At 35.3% G+C, this 21,392-nt stretch overlaps 1 protein-coding gene and 2 non-coding genes across 3 annotated transcripts in view; all 3 read left to right on the top strand.

The window, feature by feature from the left end:
* Positions 1-21,392, top strand: part of LOC124405424 (protein lifeguard 1-like) — a 339,693-nt gene that overhangs the window by 88,219 nt on the left and 230,082 nt on the right. The window lies entirely within an intron of this gene.
* Trnat-ugu lies at positions 8,108-8,180 on the top strand. The gene has a single exon. It is a non-coding gene; the product is annotated as a tRNA-Thr (tRNA).
* On the top strand, positions 14,840-14,912 carry Trnat-ugu. The gene has a single exon. It is a non-coding gene; the product is annotated as a tRNA-Thr (tRNA).

Consider the following 21,392-nt stretch of genomic DNA (forward strand, 5'->3'; position numbering starts at 1 on the left):
TTCACGTTTTAATAGCGGCACAGCAACTACACACGTCGAAATCTAAATCGCGGCGGAAGGATCAGGACGCGGACTCTGCGGCTTGCGGATGTAACGCAAGAACAGCTCGCACGTTAACTAATCGAGACGCCCGCAACTCTCAGCTTGTTATTTTATAGCTTGGCTGCGTTTTCCTCACGCGGTGTGGCGCGGCGTCGTGGAGGGATATTGAAGAAGTCCTTGGCCGTCAAGGATTACTCGCTTCCTGCACCGTAGATCGCTGTCCGCTTCTCGTATCCAGAGGCCGACTTTACCTTTAATGACTCAATGCGTCCTTATACGGAGATACGCGATCGCCTCAGGCTCCGCCGCCCGCTGGACCAACGTATCCGAATTCCACGCCTCGCCACGTGTCCCTCTAATCACCCGGCTCTGATTACTCATGATCTAGTTGGGCGATCGATCACGAGTGCGCCATTCGGGCTCTGCCTGCCTTGCGATTTGTTTCCTTTTCCCTTTCTCTCTATATCCCGATTTTCATCATTCTAATTTTTAGATTTCACTTTTCAAAACACTTCTCTTGTTAAACACTGGTCAACAGTAGTTTTTTTGCCCTTGATGGAAAGATTTTATGTCAACAACCTTTGGAGGATATATTTTTAACTTATTTTATCGACATTTTTATATATTCAAATTAGCAATTCCGTTTTTTTTTTATGTATCGAAAGTTTATTCGAAAAATATTATCAATGGCTTTGGTTATACTTAATTTATTCGAACAAAAGTGAAAAAATAAAAAAAAAATAGAAACTTTGGCACTTTTCAGAAAATTATCCTGTAAAATTTTTTCTTTTATCAGATTTTTTGGATCTTTGTCTACGTTCTCAAACACAAAAAAGTCAGGGCAACGAAAAATTTTTGTTCCGTTGATTTGTGTAATTAGCTGAAACCAATCTTAGTTCTTCTACGACGTGAATTTTCCCCACGAATTTTTAGTATTTCCGAAGGTGAACTGACAGTGGAGTTTGTAACCGTCGTCCATTGTTCAAATCATAACAATTAGAATGAAAGTATTGAAAAAGTAAACAAAAGATAATTATCTGCAGTGAACGAATTCCTACAAAGAATATTCAATAATTGGATCAAATGTAATGCACGAAAAAAAACGACGTACGTCGTTCTTGCAATTTTTTATGAAATATTGATGAACAGAATGGTTAATTGATTAAAATTTTCTTCCTGCGTTATCTTTTTTTAAGGTCTTAGAATGTAGACTCAACAAGTAATCGAAATGAAAAAATCTACGTACTACACTTTTGGAATAAATGTTGACTCGAAATTAAAAATTTTTCACCGACGAAATAGAAGTTCTGGTTTTCTAATTCAATTTTTAGTCGTTTATCGTGTTCTTCGAGGCCTGAACCATTTCATTCTGATTAAAGATTTGGCGAATTGTTGAGTTGATGACATGTTCAATTATACGGAATTAGTAAGTACAATTATAGAATTCAGAAAAGTAACATACGATTTAAAAAAAAGTACATGATTCACTAAATTCGGTAAAAATGTTTTGGCGTTAATCTAACATTTTTTGAGAGTAATGAAAATGGTATCGTAAACACATCGGTATAATATATTCATGAAATTCGATATCCCTGGAATATTTATACGGATTTATTTATAATTATACTTCAATTCAAATCTAAACCTTTTTGGTTGTACTCAAAAATGTCAACTTTTTACACAAGAAAAAAAAAATCTATTTTTGTGCCATTTACGAATCCCTGAAAATATCTAAAACATGTATTTAATTTGTTGTTTCTGAGGATCTTCTTTTTAATGGGTTTTATATTCCAAAAGATCAGACTTTTTGACTATATTTTCTTTTGAAAAAACGGCAAGAAAAGCAGTCTTTTTCAACTTTTTCGAAAAAGGGCCGCGATTTTGTTTTTGCATTCATTAATCCTAACACAGCCTACATCAATATTTCCAGTTTAAACTTGTTAAAAAAAATTCGATGAAAAAACCCTTTTTTTGCTCCTCAGTTGAGTAGACCACTTAAAAGCCGCGAGAAAGTTGGTGGAAGCCCGTAATATATACTCAGCAGAGTCCCATGAATTCTCGAGTCATCTGCAACTTCGGACATTAAAATTTCTCCCCTTCTGTTAATTCAGTACAAAGTCTCATGCAAGCAACTCAAGACCAACTTCACACTCTGGTTTCCCGCAGAGTGGGTGGAAAATGGACAAATGTCGCCTCATTGAGATTGAATTTTCACAGTGCCTGTACAATTAAAAAGCAACGAGTTCAGGAATGGTTGACTTCACTTCCCGAATACGAGTTGCTGGAATTTGGTCTGACAACGAGTGTCCGTTGATATTGAATTACGACGTAACCTCGTGAGGATGTTTCAAGGATCAAGGACGCGACTGTGAGGGAACCGAACCAGGCGGTGGCCGTTGTCTTAACTGAACATAACCTGATTGAAAGTTTGTTAAGTGAGCCTTTGGAGTGGGGTAACCATTCCAGAAAACGGTCCGCAGACCATCGGGAACCCGCGAACCCTCCGCGAGGACTAGCCTCTTATCGAAGGACGTTCCTCAAACTTCCGGTCATCGTTGGACCCTTGATTGCGGCCATAATTCTTCTCTGCCCCGCAGCGCAAACATCAAATCTAACTCTAGACGAACCCACTCCTCGCACCCTTTTCCAAATTGCTTTCCAAGTGTTCGTCTGTTTCTTCGAAATTACCAGGATTATCGACGGTTATGGTTACACTTGGCCATAAGGCGCGGGTGAAATCCTTTCTTTTAAATGGTTCAACCCCGATAATTACATCACTTTTATTTACGGCGTATAAAGGATTGTTATCAATTCGCACAGCGTATAATTATTATTAGCTTTCTTCCCTTTTCTCTGTCTCATAACGTCTTACGCAAGAATGTGGACCCTTCAAGTGAAAAAATCTTTTCACATTCCCTGACAATGTGGCATAAAAAGGAGCCGTGGCACTCAGAGGGCATTCTGTACACATGCTATTCAGTGGTTTCCTAGTCACTCACCGTTCTCCTGCAATTGTAGAAAATACGATGTCTGGCGGCGGTTGAAGTAAAGGGTATCCCGAGATCCATACTAGTTTGCGACGAAAATTCTGTAAGTAATTGAATCCCAAAGAAATTCCATATCATGAATAATAATTCTCAATCCGTCGTCGGGATTGATATTTGCCAGACTAATATACGTACATGTACCAAAAAAAAAAAAAAAAAAAATCACTACCGCTGTCTCATTTTTGGAATATTTTATATTCTCAATCGCAAACATATTCAGATTCCCAAACATCGGTATACTAGTAAAGTTAAGCTAGTGAGGAATCTGACAAGTAATACTGAAAATAACAGTCTGCTCCTTATTTTCGTACCAAGTGAACTACGTTCACGTTCAGTATAGTTCGAAAAAACTCGATCCTGCGAAACATCACGGCTATACTTATTCCATTTCAATTTTCAAACCGAAAGAATGATTCATTCATGTTGTCACTCATTTGAGGAGTGATCACAGGTTGCATCAATAGAGAAAAAAATTGCTCTTCTCAACTCCTCACGGCAGCATAAAACGTATTTTCGTCGTTGACACTCTCGGCGATCAATCAGACGTCGGAGTCGTCAAATCGTCATCCGTCACACGGCTCCAATATGTAATAACCGAACTTAATTACCAAAGTACCTACTCGGAGGCGTCGCGTCGCTCTCTCAGACGCAGGTGCGAGGAACCACTTACAGTCTCCATATCCATCAGGATAAGTACTCACCGATACGCGAATAAATACACCTTGCAGACGCTGTATATGGATATAGGCCGACGTCTTACCGTCCCTCGATAATATGCTGATCCCGTTTACAAGCCAGGACAATCCTGCAGGGGATTCGAGGGATGTAGACGAGGACGAGCCCCATACCATTATACACCAGCTGATACTCGCGTTGGGTCTTCGCCGTACCCTCATCCCTCTCACCCCTTAAACCGACTCCTACAAGTCGGTTGAAAAGCTCGATCCAGACTATCGGCTCCGTTTTAAGGGGCGTACTGGTTGCTTCGGTCACGTTGTACTCCGTGTCGATAGAAGGATGAACAGGATCGTCAACAACAGTAGCGTTCCTGCATTCTGTGGTTTGAACGATAATTACGTATCGATTCTTCAGGAACAGTGGAGACATCGATCCTTTGGTTCTCGTCCAACTTGCACTGAGACCATTAACATCATCTCAAGCAAAGCTAAGTTGGGATTGGATTAGATCAGGTCATACGGAAGTTACGATGGTTGAACATTGAAAGGTGGAGATGAAGGGGAAAGAGAATTATTATGGAGACGCGAGATCAGAGAATATTGCGCTAAACGAGATGAAAGACCATGAAGTCGATGATGAGAAAGCAAAGATCGTAATTCTTCATGCAAGTGGAAGTTTCTCAGCATATTAATTTCATAACCTGATTTAAGAAATTCTTGGAAACTTCTCGTCTGTATGGTGTCTTATTCGTAGAACGTAACGCTTTGAGAACGCGTCCATCTCTGGTTCTACGACTTCCATCGAATTAATCAAACTCCGGCTCTTTCTTAGACTTGCCAGGTTTCGCGGGTAGATAGCAACGTTCATTTAAAGTGCAAACTCACAGAGTAGGACTAGAAACTCATGTTCTCGGAGTAAGCACTGACTCATCCTGTATAGCATTACCAAGAAGAATATCTTATTACACAGTCAATGCAGGAAACAGCCCCAAGGGATGATGTAGGTGGATCAAAGAGTATACTTGAAACAGTATCACCTATTGTATCTCGACATCTTGAACCTATAACGAATTCAAGCACATGGATTGAGACACTTTGAAGGAGTATATTATAATATCAAGGAGGCTTGGCCTCCATGAGCCAAAAATTACGTACTCGAACCGACACCACTCGGAGTTCCAGTGGCTTGCTTTGTTTCTTGTTCGTTTTAACGTTCCTCGATGTTGACTGATACTTGCATACCTTAATTAACTCGGTTTTGTGGCTGAACCACTATTGTCCATCGGTTAGAATTGAGCAGTACGGAAAATTTAAAGTGTTGGATTTCGACTGGGTATGATTTTGGCGTGCTTGGATAGTAATGATGGCGAAATTATACGCGATAGTTCGGTTTGCCGATGTCAGTGATGACAGAGGTTACTGTTGAATTTTCATGACACGCGAGAAGCTTGCTTTTTAGTAAATAAATATTGTAAGAAGTCGCAAGTCAGCCTGAGAAAATCTTTATCGATTGATTTCAATGAATGAAGTTATTTAAAAAATTCGTGATAATTCCATAGATGATTGAAAAAATTATTATAGCAGAAGATTGCAAGACTAGGATTGGAAACCCGAGACTAACGTCAATTAATCTAAAGTTTGGAATTACATTTCCAAATTCGAACTGACGATCAAGTCTGCATGTTAATAATTTAAAAGTCAATTTCGTTAATAACAAAAAGATACTTAATGCAAAATCATTCTAGTTCTTCATAGCTGATTTTGTTCCGGATTGAATTTTGAGCAATCATCTCAGTAGAATTTTTTCAATTTTTAGTTCATAATTTATAAAAACTTTACCTGCAAGGTTATTGCAGATTTCAATTATAAACTTGTAGATAATTCACAGAAAAGCATATTAATCATTCATTCGATGCATCTGACAAACAGTTTTTCAATCAATGTAAATAAACACTGATAAATATAAATAACGATTACGATTTTGGTATTAAAACATTTAACATCAATGCAATATAATATTTCACAAGGAATATTATCAAATTTATTTAATAAAAATTTAATAAAATCCCCGTCTGTTCCACGTTTCAAATCACAGTTACACCCTTTTTTCTGTATATATAAATTTTTTTACCAGACCGTGTACCGCACATCTTTAATAACTATGCCAACAGCTTATTGATATGACAATTTGGATGGAATCGCGTTGCTAATTTTCAGAAGAAATGACAAAATTGTAAGGACCGTCATGTTGAGTTAAGCAAACTTTGTTTACTGATAAATAATTCCCGTTCAAAGTTTCTCAGTCAAGATCTTTTGATGTTACAATATTGAAGTTACGCTTTCGACGTAACGAATCATGGGACTAAAACTAGCCCCGAAATAGCCTGCAGGTATGGTAACATTGGCCAACCTTCTAAACTCCTGCCACCTTTCTCACTTTCATTTCCATCCACCACCGCAACTGTTTACCCCGCTGCCGCCAGACTCCATTTTCCTCATTCATCCGCTAACTTCGCCCTCAAAGGAAAAGCCGCAAAAGTTGAAACTGAAGTAGTTAATTAGCACAAAAGTGAACGAATGAAACGACCACGGGATTAGCTTGAGTTTATCGCTTCACACCGGTGCAACACGAACCATCCGAAGTCTTTCCGATTGCCAATCGATAGTCCGCCTCTAAGGTCGTAGATACCCGACAGAATCTTTATCTTGCCGTTTATTCGTTCGACCCGAAGGTCCCAATTCCTGACACCCGGGACGGTCGTTCAGCCATTCAGCGATTTGTCCTCCTCGAATCGCCCTCACAGGCACAGATCGGTGCAATTAACCTTAAAGGTTGGCGCCACCTGCGCCGGTAGTTGTCGAAACGACGGTGACCTTGAGTCGAATGGACATCGAGGTGAAAAGGCTGTTTCGAGGGTCAGAATGATCGTTGGATTAAATTAAAGATTGAACATTTAAGTCTTCTGTACTGAAGCGCGATGCGATCTCCTATCGTATTTCATTTCGCGTCAAGTTTTCTCGCCATAATCATCAGCTCCAAACGACGCTACCTTCCATCCCGTTCTTCCAGGGGGAAGTTTTAATGAGTGTGGAATTAGATACCCAGCCGACTGCCGTCCCTCACCCTCCACTGCACTCTTCGGGCTCGGAATACACGATTTGAAACTTGCGGACTGTAGCTTGCAAGCACCAACGGAGGTCTGGGCCTCGGAGTGCCTTCTGGTATCTCAGCATTCCGAACCTCGGCTCAAACGCGGTGTAACGAATGCAACCAAAGCTTCCGCCACAGGCGTTTCAACCCTTGGTAATTCTCACTCTCGCCAAATCATAGACGAGATGATGTTGATGCAAATATGCAATGCACGCGCGCTGCTTCTACTTGGCGAATCTATTCAAAATCTAATTCGGGTGCAGGCCGTTGTTCTCGATCAATCAGCCAAATTTCATTTTAACTCTGAACTGGTCGTGCCTTTGAACCATGGAATTGGGCTTGTAGGCAATCATACCTTGTCTATTTACTCAGACCATTCAGTCAGTGCAGATTTTTAACATTTTATCTACACGATGCTTTTTGTCATTGATCGATGAGTGGTTTAAGTATCGTTGTGTTGTGACTGAAACTGAAATTTGGAGAGAACGTCGTGTGTTTCAACTTCTTTTTATACGATCGTAGGAATTTTTGTAAATTTTTAAATTGTGCTGTCATAATTTTCAGTAAATAGTAGCGAGTTATCGATCTTATTGAAACTAAGTTTGTTCTTGAACCTAAGCTTTGATAGAACATATTTTATTTGCTCTCTATTCAACTGTGTAAATATTTCACTCTCATAAGCGATACACAAGCCTGTATAGTAGCTGTATTTTCCAAATGTATGACTCTTCGATATTCTGTCGAAAGTTTTAGCGTGAAGGTTGACAAAATATCATAAAACAATCCAGCCACGCTAGACGTACAACCATGAAATTCTGATGAAACTGGAAATTAACAGTCTAGGAAGTAAAAATTTTCATTCTTAACAAAGCTAAACATTTTTTACCAACGATTCAGACTTCGAAAAACCTGAAAGTCGGATACTTAGACAAATTTCATAATAATTCGATTATTCCTTATTGTTTATACACTAAAACCGTTGATAGAAAAACTGAATTTCGATATAAAAAGCCCCAAAAAATCCGGGAATTCTTAGTTTCTACTATTGCATCCTAAACACTGAAATCTTGGACGCTAAGAAACCTTGTAATTAGATAAGAAATAAAGTCATCAAAGAATGTCCCTACAGTTACTTCACCTCATGCACATCCACCAATAAGAACTTTAACCCAATCCAAGGATGATCGCAAGCCTCCATAGCTCAGGGGTTAGAGCACTGGTCTTGTAAACCAGGGGTCGAGAGTTCAAATCTCTCTGGAGGCAGGAGAATTTTTTTCAGCAAAAAAACCATTCCAACGAACCATTCGAATAGCCAATTCGTACCGAAGGGTTTCCATGGAGGGTCACGTGCGAGGATCAAGGACAGGACTTGTGGCTCCTTCTTCGTCTTTTTTCTCCTTCCCACCCTCCATTCTCCACTGATTCTATTCGGCCTCCGGCTTCGCTTCCTGATCCAAATTGATTCCATAATCAAACTCGCAACTAATTTTCCCCGCACCTACCTGGACTGAGTCGCCGCTTACGGGTCTGCTGTCAAATTAGATTGTCGACCCGCTTCGCGTTCCTGTCGCTCCCGCTACCAGTCGTGCGGTTTCCCACCACCCATTCCCCGCGAATCTCCCTCAAATTGTTTTACCCAAACTTGCAGAGTTTAAGCGCCATTAAACAAGTCCGTAACGCGTCACTCCCCCTTCGCCGGGATACCATTGCCTAATAAAACTGTACCAATTTCATCCGAATGTGGAGGGTTCTTTGCCTGGTTTATTACCTTCCACTCTAAATCTGCACTATAAGGACCGCTCAATGCCAACTCCAGTTGCCGCTATTCAACTGATGAAATTCACCGTTTCACCAAAGAAATTCACACGTACAAACATTTTTTTCTACATTTCTTTAAAGTAAAAGAAAATTTATAGCTTCAGAATCACGATACGTAATCTCTAATTCGGTGAAATTGTGTAACATTTATCGGACTGCTTTTTTCGTTTCATTCTCAAAAATTTATACCATTTTTTCACAAATTTGACATCACGTTTCGACGACTTCGTTTTTTGTCACTGTAACAATTCAGCTGATTTAAAATTTGGAGTTTTTGAAAGGGTTTAATTTGCGCGCCATTTTCGTGACGTCACTAGTCGGTGTGCCTGACCTAACCTCCGAAATGCCGATTATAATATGTTGTTCTACTTTAATTACTGATGAAACCAATTTCATTGACAACCTGAAGTATTCTAAAACTAAATGAACCTGTTTACAGAAAATGGTGACTTCCTATCAGTTTTGGAAGACATTTGGGTGTGCTCGAGAATGGAGAAAATGAGGCGATGGAACGGCGGATGATTCTCATCACACTTAGAGAAGACAAGAGAAGAGATTACCTCCTGGATTCTGACGAGGTACGTATAAACGCTTCACTGAATATAGCTATATAGGTAAACTTCGAATCATAGTTTGCAAGGTATCTTCAGTATCCATTTGTGATTACTCGCTCATAAAATACGATGATAATTAACGACTTGAAGTTGGTACATACAGCCCCTTTATACGCGAGATATTGCAGCTGAAATGAGACGCGTTGGATCTGTTTAGACGTCGTGAATCCGTCATATAACGGGATTTTTCTGTGGAACTTCCCGCTCAACGCGAATACTCATTCTAACAAGAAACATCAGTTTGGTGTCCCCTCTAATTTCGTTGAGACTCATGTACGTTGTAGAACATTGAACACTAAGAGACACGTTTTTTTTTTTTTATCTACAACAAAAACGGTTTAGAGGGGTGAAAACGACCCCCAAAGATGAGCACTCAACGAGGTGATTTCTTGACGAACTTCATGTATTTCAATGAAACCAACACTGAAATGTTTTTTTAACGAATAGGAAAATTTCAGCGTTAGTTACATTTAAATCCATCAAAGCGCATCAAGAAATCACCTCGTTGGGTGCACATCTTTGGGACTCGTTTTCACCCCTTTAAACCGTTTTTCCGCAGATAAAAAAAACACATGTCTCTTAGTTTTCAATTTTCTACAACATACATAAGTCTTAACGAAATCAGAGGGGGATATCAAACTGATGTTACTTGTAAGTAGGGAAGCGTGGGGTACGACGAGCCCCCCTAAGCCGCTAATTATTTTTAATGGCTCTTGAGCACCGTGTACCTACAAGTTATTTAGATTTATCTGAAACAAATTCATCATTATACTGCCATAAGATCGAAAAAAAAAAAAAAAAAACAATCTGGGACACGACGGAACTCCTCCAAAAATCTTACAATCATTTTATTTTTCCTTTTTTAATAATTGCATCCTTCAATTCAACTTGTATTGAATAAATCATTGATTATCTATCGACATGTATGACATAAAAAATTTACATTGCGAAGCAAATGGCCTTCATCTAAAATATCATTTTTTAAAAAAGGTTGAAAAATTTTTTGTTCATCCCAAAAAAATTTTGTGCTCTTTAATTCGATAAATCTCTTACATTTTTTTTCTGTTTTTTGGTGGCTAAATTTTTTTGCGGGGTCCATAGTGCCCCGTGTCCCCTATACATATTGCCAAGTTCCATACATCAATTCGATACCAAAGCGACAAAGAAATATTTTTGACTTAGCTTTTGAACATTCGATGTTTTTCGTGTTGAACACGAAATTATTTACGTTGATTGTATTATTTATTAGTTATTACACAATTTTTATGACAATTGGGACGAATATCTTTTTGAAATTATGACAGCTTTTCATTGTCAGAATTTTGCTCCATAAATTTCTTGTCATATCTCTTTACTTCGCAAGACATCATCTTTGCTCAAGTTTCTGAATTGAAATTCCGTTAAGAAGAAATCGCAGAGATATTCTCGGTGAACTTTCGAGTCTCTCTGACACGGGTTGCACATTTCTGCCTCGAGGAACTTCCTGATTTCTTACTATTTCTCAACGTCATTTCGTTTTTCTTTGAAAATTCGTCCCTGCAGGTTTCATAGCCAGTTTCTTTTACAGCTCGGTGTTTTGTAAAGAGTTTTCTTGCATTTGAAAAATTTCAAATCCTTCACTGAAATAAATTTTTAAGGTTATTTTTTTTTTTTGGAAGAGGAAAATGTTTTATTGACTTTGTTCAATTTGGTTGAAATCAGTCCAATAAAATTAGTAGGGTCTCACTTGGTTTTAGTAACTTTCTCCGAGTGTAATAAAACTGGGAGGCGTAGGGATTAAATTGAGTCTACGAAAATTGAAAACAAAAAGTCGCACTTCATTACCAATGTTAGAAACAATCGAAAGAACCTGATTCGTTTTAATTACATATAATACAAAAACCTGTCTTAACAAAAAAGGTGTAAAGTTTCGAAGCATTAAGACGTATCAAATTTAATAAACATTCGCAGAAGTATGCAAAGCTATTTCAACTATTTTGAGTGTGAATCAGAGAACAGACGATAGAAATAAGATAATATTTACTGAGCTAAAAAATTTGCAAAAAAAAAAAAAAACAACAAAAAAAACAACAACAAAAAAAAACTAAAATATCTGATCGATTAATATTTAAACTGTTCGAAAGTTTATAAACTTTATAACAAAAATGTTGACGTTCGTTGAGGAAAGTGAAATGCCATATTTACAGGCTTTACGAAGTCAAAACGTCTTTTCATCGAAAGAATCTCAGAAACAGCTTTAGTTTATTATACCTTTACCTGCAAAGGTTGACCGATTGTTAAAATTATCGAAAACCTTCTGCCGAAGAACAGAAGCCCACAAATGACAGATATCGAATTCAGTGGGTACAGAAAAGCAGTCTATACCTAAGCTAGGTATTATCGAAACGGGGGTGGATTCAACGAAGCCACAACCCGCAGATCCGATAGTTTGAAACAAAAGAGAACCGCCAAGTTATGGATATATGGCGATGAAGCGAAGTCGAAAGTTCGAAGTCAAAGTTCAGGACGTTGTGTTACGAAGGGGATGAGGTGAGGAGGTCAGTTGAAAGGGCGGGCCGGAAACCTGGAACGCAGATGTCGTGATTGGACCATTGTTCGAGAAATTGCTTCGTTGAAATTAATTTGAAATCAATTTCCGGAACGGCGATCGCCTTCCCCTTCCTCTCGCCCTTCATCAACCGATAATTTACATACCAGTCAAGCTATTATCATAAAACGTATGTATGGAACTACCGTATGGATGTGAAATTTATTTTTTTCACTTTTTAAACTGACAACATCGATCTGGAAACAATTTTGATGCGATTGAATCATGTACAGAAGTATGATATGAAAATCCTCCCAACTTTCGAACATGTTGATGGATTTTATCGCGTTTTTTAATCGAACTTGTAGTTTTGAATTTTTACATGTTTAGTGATTTTAATGCCTTTATCGGACTTTACGGATAAATTTCTATTACATCTTGCAAAAAATTACCGCGAAGCCCATTTTGAAAAATCTGTAGAAAAAAGAGCTACTGATACTGTTTCCAAGAAAATTCGAAACATTTTAGTTTTGAATTGACGAAATTTTCAGAAAACCTTGAGGTTAAGTTATAAACTCGAAATGAATTCTCAACTCGATACAGTGTGAATCGTTTTCGGACTAAAAAAAAACAATATTCCTGAGTTTTTTAAGCTAACTGATAATTTTTTTCTTGTTACATTTGTTTCAAGGCTAGCTATAATCTTATACATCAAAAAGGATCGGTTTTTATTAAAGAAATAAAAAAAAGAAAATTGTTGCTATACCATTTTATACTCTCCTTAAAACTCCTTAGCTTTCTTTTGAACCATTTCTACTGAGATATTTGATCATTTTATTCGACATGGATTGCCACGAATAAGTTTTATGCCTCAGATTCAATCCAATAGAGAAAAAGTTCAAGTTATAGCCATCACTGTATATTAAAAAATTTTATTATTTCTTAGTTTTGGGCACGGAATCGCCTTACAAATTAACGTTACAACTATATTATCAAAAAATTTATTTCCTTTACCATTTTTCAGTTAGTTTATTGTGAAAAAAGTTACGTGAAAAAAAGTATTACGTAAGCTATAATAAGTTTATGATGCAAATTTGTTTAACAGCGAAAAAAAATTTATGCCCACTCGATACATACGTGGTGTGTATTTGAAAATTTGTTGCCCTGTAACGCGAAATACCGATGAGTTTTTTTAATGGTATTTTTTTATTTTCTATTGTATACCCTGTACCTTTTTACGATGATGTCGTATCGGAATTTGTTTCATGGAAATATGAAACCGCAGCTATAGAGATAACATTATTTTTATGCTGTGAGTTTTATGTGGTTGATATTTTATTGAGGGGGAAACGAAAACGTTTCTTTTTTTCTTTTTTTTTTTTTTTTCTTATCCTCGTTTTAGTTTCAGTTGGTATTTTATGAAGGATGTGAAAAGCATATGATGCATACATGATGTCCAATTTAAACAAATGAACTCTTTCCGATTTTACTATGAAAATACTATTTCCTGGTAAAGAGAATTGTCTTATTCTCTGAGCTAGAAATTTTTTTACTAAAGAGAACCTTTTCATATGCCAATTGTAATTTTTCGGGCGAATGAAGAATTTTCTAGTCAATACTAATAATTAATTAAATACTTTCAGCATCACGTAATGTGTAGTATAAAATTAAGTCAATCGTGTTTGAAACCCGTGTGCGTAAATAATTACTTTCAGAAATCCCATGTCATGTAAACTCCTATCAAATTACCGAGAATCCCATTAGGGACACGGTTGAGCTCCTGAAGGATTAGGTTGGCATCTGTCATTCGGTGAATTTGAAACACGAGTCGAATTTATATGTATATATAACGCCTGTTGTATTTTGGATATCAAATTTTTATTTCTTCCACGTAATTTATAAAAAAGAAAATAGGTTTTGAAATTCTTTTTTTTTTTCTAGTTTGTAAAACTAGATAAATCTTGCTTTTTTAGAAACCAGAACGATATTTCAGATTTGAAGAAAATTTAACCTTTTTCTCAAACATTCATTGTACATAAGTACACCAATAATTTTTCTTAAAATCCGAAATATAATTCTGGTTTCTAGAAAAGTAAACTTCATGTAATAAAACTATTTTTTCTTCTATTGCTCACACAGAAGAAACCAAAATTTGGCATTTAGAAACTAGACTCAAAATTCGTATCGACTGGTGTTACTTATCCATGTGAAAAAATCAAAACCAAACTTTACAAGTAAGAAATGAAGATTTTAGTTGATATCTGATGTATAGAACTAATATTTATTTATGTAAATTACTAGAAAATTTTTTTTTTGCCCTTTGCAATCTGTGTAAATAGCAATCAAGGATATACGTATTGAAAAATGATTAACAAAATCTGCTCGTTACAAATAATAATATCCTTAGTAATAAATGTCTGATAATTATTGCACAATTAAGTTGTGAAGGATATTCTTGTGAAAAAATCACTTTTAATAATTTGAGAATTTACGAAGTCACTTTCGGATCTCTAAAATATTTGAAAAGCTCATTTAAAGGTTATCAAAGTTTAGAAATACCGCAGTGAATTCAAGGAATGAACAAAACTTATAACAAATTACGGAATTGATTTACTGGAAAACAAGATTTCTGAATGGATGATAAAACAATCGAACAACAAAATCTAACTTTCATAAAAAATCGTCGAACGAAACCTTTTTGTTTGTAATAATTTCGATATGTTAATTTTTTTTTTTCAACCAAGAGATTAACTCCTAAAATATGTTGAAAAAAAATTTCACTTCACCGTATACGTAACGCGAATTTTTACTGAATAAGAAAATTGCCGAAGAGAAGGAATATTATGTGACAAATTCTTTCGTTTATTATCAAAAGCAACGTTTCGATTTGAGAAAATGCGGAAAAATTAAAACAAAAGACTATCGTGATTTCATATTTGCCACGTCGTGAACGCAATTGTATCGCCTCCATAGCTCAGGGGTTAGAGCACTGGTCTTGTAAACCAGGGGTCGAGAGTTCAAATCTCTCTGGGGGCATCTTTTTTTTTTTTTTTGTTCATATCTTCGTTTCGAATGAATTTCTATTTTCTAGCATCTTCTTCGTCGTCTTTACTTGTTCCAAATTTTCAAATCATCGCAAAACGTAAAAGGAAACAAATATAGCTATTATATAAATCTTCATTGACTAAATACGTATAAATCATTATTACATGATCAAATATAATGTATACCAATAATTAGACAAATTCACCGCGTATTTTCATCAAAATCGTCCATCACTAATTACTCGGTTTTGTCAACATGGCCGCATGGGGATAGATAAATACATATATGCGATATAATGTGTATGTGTGTGGAAAATATTTGAACCAATGAAGCGTCAAACCGGTCACACCTGCTGAACAGACGTGACATAATGTATATTGTACTGGTACGGTGAAAATATGGTTTATAAAGTGGATATCAACGTTTTAATAAACTCACTCGTATAACGGATAATTGATTTGACAAACCAAATAGAAAAAAAAATAAATAATAAAAAAAAAAACGAAAAAAAATTAACCGACATTGTAATACGTATCACAAAAATTTGTCATTTTGTAGAAATTTTTTTGCCGAGATTAGAATATTGTTACCTCAACATTTTGATGCCTTATAGATTTAGGTATTTATATTTATGCAAATCGTGAGAAGCTTGTGTGACAAAAAATGCAGTTGAACTAAGTCCTTGATTTTTTTTAATTCGATTTGTAGGAGCCAAAACTAGCTAAAAAATTTCTTTTTAATTACAGTTTTTGGGCACAGCATGCAGTTCGTAACAGTTTATTAATATGTCAGCAGAATTATGTTTTAGTAATTATTTCTCCGAGTGCAATGATAACAATTATACAATTCATAAATATATTCGTTTGTTGTAGGGCTCGATAATTATTATGTTTTAATTGGTCAAACTGAGGATTATCCAGTTTTAATTTCCTATTAATTTTTGTACAACAACTCGATTAAATCAAAAACGAAAAATAATGAAACATGAGTTTTGAAAGTCTACCTGAACGTCATCGTCTGAACTGACTGGGACAAATTTCAATTCACTGCGCATTTTAACAATCCATCAAGGAGAACAATTTCTTGGTTCTTTTTTTCCATTCCAAAATAATTACGAATCAATCATCCAATGATTATAAACAATCGCCGGATTTGATCCGTAAATGACAACAAGAATTTATTAGAAAAAAAATTGCCTCAAAAAAGGATCTCAAAATATTCACGTTATCTTTTCGAAATTGTTGTAATCGGATTCCAGGCATAAGTAAGTATCTAGGTCTGAGTTGCGGGTACAAAACTATTTTTAATGCCCATTTTCCAAAAAAAAATTCGAAAATTCTTCACGTCATGTGAGAAATTATAAGTTTGAGAAAATTTATGCAAATTCAAGCGATAATTTGAGGTTTTGTATAATATAATTTCAATATAATTATTAAAATTTTTTTTTTTGTGATAAGTTATGATTCAATTTTTGAGATATTAATTCATGATTTTATTTATGTCAGAATCACTGGTGTATAAAAAATTTTAATTCCTCCGTACAAAATTGAAAAAAATCGAAATCCAACTCTAGTTTTGACTTCAAAATCATCTATTTTATGAGATAGCAGTTTAAATTGTAGTGTGAAGAGACAAAAAAAATAAAATAAATTAACAAAAAATGTTCCTACATACGACAAGAATAAAATCTGAAATAATCAGGCTTGCAAACTAAATGATTTTGAACGAAATAAACAAGAAAAAAATCAATGATTCGTACATTTCAGCGGAAAAAAATTCTCGCTGTTATTACGAGCCGGGTTTCTCTTCAAACTTGAGCAACGCCCACGGCACTTGGAATATTTAAACACCATACACCCACACACATATGAATATCTTCACACAGCATTCAATATCATTCCATCCCGCGGGCTTTGGATGCATCAAAAAGCACCAATAATTTTTCGGGCCTTTCTGACCGCGGCTGCAGTATAAAAACCGCACTCGGTTAGCCAGCGACGGCAAAAATTTTGTCAGCCTGGTTCCACGTGAATCAGGCTCGAATGAGGTATGCTAATATTTATAATCGTTTTGTTCAGTGTTTGCAATTCCTAGATTATTTTTAACCGCGCAAGCGGAATTCTTTGCGGAAATCTTACCCGGTTTTTCCTCTTCTTCACATGACTACACAAATTTGGCATTTTTATGAAAAATTTTCTCACATTTACTGGATTTATTCAAATTTTTTATACAACAAATTTTCCTAGTTTTCCTTATTTCGATTTGGAATTAAACATTAGATTTACTTGACATAAGAAAATTTTGAATTAATAACAATTTAAATTGAAGCATTGAAAACAAAAATTTTTTTTCATTCAACAATCTAGAATGTTGAAGACAAAACTTGGAAAAAAATATTTCAGATGCACGCCTCTGCGAATCTTGCTTGACATGCAAAACTCAGGGATCAAGTTATATGGAAGGAACTTTCCGTAGCAACTTGACAAATTTAAGTGGTAAGTATTGCAGGTACTTTTTGATGCAGAATTTGATGCCCTTTCAAAAAAAAAAAATCTGACACTCTCGTATTCTTTCCACCTTTAAACGTTACAACTTTTGTCTGAAACATCTGTCACTTATAGTTAGACTTTTGGTTTTCGAAATATTTGAGTGGATTGTTTAAAACGAGAAATCTTGTATGTATTTTAACGATCGTATAAAAAAATATTATAATTTGACATTCAAGTAATTTGTAGTTGGATTTTTGAATGCGAAAATTCGATAAATCGATCTATAAAAAATTGTTATTCACTTAACGGTAGTAATAAAAATTTACGATGAAACAACAAACAAAAATAGAAAAAAAAAACTTCTATCAAGTTCGCATTCGAATAAATTATATCTTTAGAATATCTCTAGATGCATTCATTTTACTGTATAAATTAACCACATTGAGTTTGCTAAACTGATTTGAAAACGTAAACAATAGTAATTCCAGAATCGTCTCACTAAAAAAATAATATATACATATTTATGCGACAATGTTAGTAACGGCAAAGAAAAACTCTACAAGTTGCACACATGCAGCAGGATTATACGTGATATTGTTTATGGTTGACTCGAGAGTAATGGCTTGACCAGGCCTCCACATCTCGTATAAAGATCACCGCACGACAGTCAAGATGCCCTCATTATACTCGCCTACTCTCAATTTTCACTCGTTCTAATATCACGATAAGAATATCTGTCACACTTGAGCGACTTGTAACTAAGATCAATTCGCTCACTGAGAACGAGCACTGCAATAACAATTTGTATACATGTTTTAAATCTCGCATATGTGCATCGAGTCTGCACCGAGTTCGGGTAAATTGAGCCAAGTTGTGTTTTCGCTTAAGGGGACACGACAGTGAAATTCTAAACTTTTTCGATTTGCTTGAAACTTGAACTCACAATAAAGCTCGATAAACAAGTGGTTTTCACTCCGCTTATCAATTATTGGGACAATTAGGTGGTAAATTGTCGGATTGCAATTTTCATGGCAACTTTTGTTCTCTATGCTCCTATAATGGTTGTGGAATTTTTTTAGATTTTTACGATGAGAATTGTGCCGTAAAGAGCTTTTCGAAAAACACCACTTTTGACGTTATTTTAAATAATAACTGGACACGTGTAGGATGTAACTGATTTGAACCGAGTGAAAACTACTTGCTTTATGAAGCTTTATTATCAGTTCAAATTTCAAGTAAATCGAAAAAGTTTAGAGTTTCACTGACGTGTCCCCTTAAGGGAGGACTACAGTGAAATTTTTATAATATCAAGTTTTTGATTTTTGAAACGAGCAAAAAAGATGTGATCAAAAAGTCTTCCCAACGAAATTTAGATTATGATAGTACGTGTCCCGAAAAAAAAATTTCAATCTCCGAAGTTCCCCCTTAAAAATTTTTAATAAGCTTTTCAAATTCTGTTCGCTTTTGAATTTAGATCTAGTTTGATTAGCCTTTTTTTATGTTCCGAAATTTACAAAACTTTACACCTTCCAAAGTTTCGAGTAAATTGTTTCGTGATTTTCACGAAGAATAAAAACAAAATCAAAATAATTGTTCATATTCCGATAAGTGCATAAATTTAATCTGCGTTAATCAATTCTATCAGGTGGCTCGATTATTTTTTAATCTATTATTCTAAATCAAAATACCGTGAAATGCTGTTACAATTTCAATGTCTACACAATTCAGATATATCTGGAAATACTTATTTCTTTTAAAAATATATTTATTACTGTTCTTATGTATTTAAAAAAAAAAATCTTAACTAACTCTAGTTCATTTGTTGTACTTAGAATTTGCTATATTCTGTAAAATCATTTTCCTTCTTCGTACAAAAATAACACAATATCGTATATACACGCTATAATTGCTTTATTTGTAACTATCGGCCTAGGAATATAGCACGTGATTGCGTGCAGGAAGTATTATTGAGTGATTATAGGTATACATGCTCAGATTGGTGTGAATAAAAAAAAAAAAAAAACACAGAAATCGAGGTGAGAGAATAATTACGGGTATCCGTAGCTGATGATTCCAGCACAGCCATCGAAGCAGATTAGTACTGCTATAATTCTAGTCTAAGCTCTCGGAATTTGTTTCGTAATTATTTTGCACTTTGCTTTTTACCTCGGCATAGGCATAATCCTCGTGTATTTTTTAATTACTTATTCAATTAACCTCGCAAATTCCTCGAGAACCTCAATTTATGCCTGTGTCTATATGTGTGGATGTAATGGATATTGTTGAAGAGTTTGTTTGTTATAATAATTCGTTCCAGCATTTTTAACCGGTTTTTTAGTGCGGAAAATTGTATGTTTTATACTCGAAAGCACAATTTTAGGCTCTGGATTGTATTCGAGACAAGATTAATTAACAGTTGTCGTTGAATTTTGAAAAATTGTTGTTCCAATTAGGGTTACACTTTTGAGAATCTTAAATGAAACGTGGCAAATTCTCAATCCTTGTACATAAAATTTTTTTTTTTTAATTATAAAAGAACTCTCCAAAGCGAAAATACAAACCACATCAACCGACATGTTCTTTCATATCAGTTACTGTATATTATTTTGATAAAAATGACTTGCTAACGGAGGCAATCGATGATTTGGATAACAGAAAAAGTCATTTAGAATTTGCAAGTATGCATTACGGATAAATTTTCTCTATTATGGGAAGATAAATTGAGTGTACAGTACAGTAAAAGTTTATTGCTTTCCATTCAATCGTACAGAATGATACAAAAAAACTTTCGTTTTGCTTAAAAATATATGTTTCAGTAGTTTCACATAATTCTCCTGGTTATACATAGTAGAAAAACTGAAGGAGAAGAGAAAAGAAAATAGAAAAATTTATCTCGTTTTACAAATACAAGGATTTTTTTATTTTATTTATAAAAAATGTCGCCTTTTCTCGCACGTTTCTTTTCCATTCTTTTTTTAATTGGAGCGTTTTTTTTTTTTATGACCTTTTTTAAAGTCAAGATTTGGAATGACGAATTGAATGTAAGTGAAGATACTCATTAGATATTGAATCGAAATATAGATGCCGGAATCAAATCATTAGAACGAGATGAAAATCAATGATAATTGACTTCCTCTGTCCTCGGACAACATTATCTTGTGAGTAAAAAATAAATCAATTTCAACAACAATCTACGCCTGCAGCGAAATGCTCGATAATAATATTGGATATTCCGCGAACATCTGATTGCATAACTTATAATAATGTCGATAATAACAATTGTTTCAATTGCTCGTCGGCATTGCAAGAAGCAATTTACGAGGATCCAGTGGTCAACGAAGATTCGTTTCAGCTTGGCAGGCAGAGTTTACGGCTTTTATATTAGCCTCAAGAGGATAGAATATTCGTGACGTGTCTCACGTGTTATATATATATATATATACATAAATAGAAATAAATAAGGCAGGCGTCATTGCCGAAGGATTTTTCGCTGACAATGAATGAGAGACCGCGAGTGTCAAGTGATCTCGACACAATGGCCTCTCTCAGTATCGTGAATCGTGATATATTTTGCGCCGTTGTAACAATCAATATCACAACCTTTCAGGCCTTCTTTATACATGGCTGACATACCAACGGTAATTGCTAACGATATTCCCCGCATTGTATACTGATGCAGGAAATTGAGAATATAACCGCTAATCATTCGTATTGAAATTCATGTATTCGATGCAATGCAATCATTTATTTGCATGTATATCCTCAAGGTATAGCTGTGCAGTAATTTATACATCGAATTTTTCTTGTCTCCTTAATCTGCGGTAAATTTACTCGTTACGTTTATGCCTGAACTGACGATAGAAAATAACATCTATTCACTCATTTGGTTCGTTCGATAGAAATAATTTAAATCTTTGGTCCGAATGAGACGTATTGGAATTTTTTTTTTTTTTCTTTTTTGTTTCTTTTTCATCGCAAACAA

This window comes from Diprion similis, chromosome 4 (assembly GCF_021155765.1).
Source record: "Diprion similis isolate iyDipSimi1 chromosome 4, iyDipSimi1.1, whole genome shotgun sequence".
Classification (NCBI taxonomy): domain Eukaryota; kingdom Metazoa; phylum Arthropoda; class Insecta; order Hymenoptera; family Diprionidae; genus Diprion; species Diprion similis.